The following is a 2702-nucleotide window of genomic DNA, read 5'->3' as shown; positions in this document are numbered from 1 at the left end:
GTTATGGCAATTTTTTCTGTCGCTGGGTGAAAACCATGCGCACTTGTCATAAAATGCTAGCACAAATCAGAAATGTTGATTTTGGGCTCTACATGGGGAATATAAGGATACTTAAAAAGTAAATTAAGCTTGTTTTACACATTTTACAGTTGCTCTCTAAGAATTAGTTAGTTCTACACTAAATAATCATATGCATATTCATTCATTAAATGGTACATAATGAAAAAGACTATGTATGGGGGTTATCAGAACTCCACATTATCATTGGTACACACCCGTGCACATGGATGCAGAGCTACATATACTTTATATGGACAGCAAAGAAATTAGACTATAACAAATGTCAAGAACAATTTTAGATTTTAGCTAAATATATATAATTCTGACGGTAAATCAGGATCAGAACAGGTATCATACTGAATTTAACAAACTGCCGTTTACAGAATGATTATAAAAGTTTTCAAAGTGTTCTCAAAAACGTAGCCCATTACTGTAGCATGTAATGTAATTTTCTTTCCCACGGTTACACATACAATATTAAAATTTTAATGCTGCATGTATTTAAAAAATGCATGCAATTCCTAAAATCATGCCATAGGACCATTGAAGTAGACATACGCGTTGAACAGATAAATATCATTATGCAAAAATTGAACATGCACATCAACTTGTTCTTAACTCAGTCTGACTCTCAAGAAGGTGATTAAGAAGGATGTTGGTTAACAGGATGATGGTCTTTATTCTGTCATGCTTTACGGGGACTTGTAAAGAAACTTGTGTCACCTCACAGAGGATGAAATGAATGGGATAACACAAAATACAACTATTGCCATCATCTATCATATGTGAGAAACGAACATCTGCAAACGCGCCAAATGTGAAGGGCTGAATGCCTTGAAGTTGATAGGAGTGACGCATCGCAATTTCCACGTACTTGCCACTTGCCATTAACATGACCAGTATACGGGAAAGCCTCCTACATCTGCGCACCTGCACATGTTGGGCTGTTTCTATGGACTTTTCTATGTTATGAAGCATTTACTTTTAGCAATGCACTATTATCTGTATTACGGCAATAATACATACAAAGAATTTCAGTGGTACCCTTAACTTTTTTCAATCTTTGAGATTTCACATTTCCATAACATTATGACAACCTCTAAACGCCTACAGCAAATGTATTTTTTTTTTTTTTTTCAATTAAATGCTGTTAGCTTTGACACTGTACTGGTTAAACAATATTCAAAACTATTGCAGTTGTAGCATAGTACTTAAACCACTTAGCTCCCAAGTACCTGGCTGTCCCGCTAGCCAATAGCCAGGTGCCTTGTATTGTATGAATTGTGAGGATTGTATCATTTTAGATTTTTTAAATGGGTAAAAGAGATTGAAATTAGTAGTTACAGTCATTGGCTTAGTTCTTCGAGAATGCTCGATACCAACTATTGAATGTTCTTTGAAATGGAACAATTGCAACAGCAATGTACAATCTGTTGATTTCATTATGATTCATGTACTGACCCAAATTGATAAGTATAAAATATATATTTAGTTTAAAACTGTTCCCTGACATTTGTTATAGTGACTGTCTTGTTTCTTGATTTTACATATAGCTGCGTGTACCAGTGATATCACATATGTGGGGTCCTGATAACCCCCATACATAGCCTTTACACTATTGAACATACTTTTTTAGTAAGTAGTTTACTGATTAACGGCTTAAAAAGCAACTGTAAAATGTGCAAAACAAGCTTAATTTACTTTTTAAGTATCCTTATATCCCCCATGTAGAGCCCAAATCAACATTTCTGATTTGTGCTAGCATTTTATGACAAGTGTGCATGGTTTTCACCCAGCGGCAGAAAACATTGCCATAACCTACCCCGTAGTGAGACGTAACAACCTGATTTATTATAGCCCCAAACCCGAAAATCCCCATAAACAGCCCCCATTCACGGCTCGCGTTATGAGTATCCCAATTAAACGACGCTTGTTTTTGAATCAGTAGATGTTCCTCTCTCCAGCAACAGTAAAACCATTCTCCAAAGCCACTGCCCAGGGCAGATAATGCCCCTTAAAGATGACTAAAATTCAAAGAGATGAAAATTTTGCTTTCATTGGATTTGGTAACCCCCTAGTATACCCTTTTAACTTCAATGCTTCACCTTCAACTTTTAGTAGGTTAAACTAAGGAACCCATGCTATATGGAAATATAAAATTTATTATCGTATCTTTATCAGAATTGTCAGGGTAGCCATTGCAATTTCAGTAATTTTCAGCCATAAATTGTTGGATTTTTGAGGGTCTCGGAGGGGGGTCCCAGAACGCCATAACGAAAAATAGCTGGAGGGTTTTAATTATATGGCTGTTCATAGTTCCACATACCTATCACACATACAAAGTATGAGCCGATTTGGCCGACCCCCATCTTCCCACCTCTGCCTGGTTTTCTCGTGCAATGACTCTTAAGTAATACCTCTGCAAGAATACGACAATGATTTTTTTCAAATCTCTAAAATTTAGATATAACCGCAACTCATGATCAGCAGGAAATAAAATCATCCTACATTTTACTTGAAAATCAAATCACCCTGCTGAGCAAAATGAACTCACCCAGACACCGGAAGCTATTGCCTCCTTCTGTGAAAAGCTACACCTGCTATGATTGGTCAATTTCTCCCGTGATTATGTTACAGATCAT

The sequence above is a fragment of the Branchiostoma lanceolatum genome, chromosome 1 (assembly GCF_035083965.1).
Source record: "Branchiostoma lanceolatum isolate klBraLanc5 chromosome 1, klBraLanc5.hap2, whole genome shotgun sequence".
NCBI classification, from domain to species: domain Eukaryota; kingdom Metazoa; phylum Chordata; class Leptocardii; order Amphioxiformes; family Branchiostomatidae; genus Branchiostoma; species Branchiostoma lanceolatum.
The sequence above is the reverse complement of the archived record's forward strand: the minus strand, read 5'-3'. Positions refer to the sequence as shown.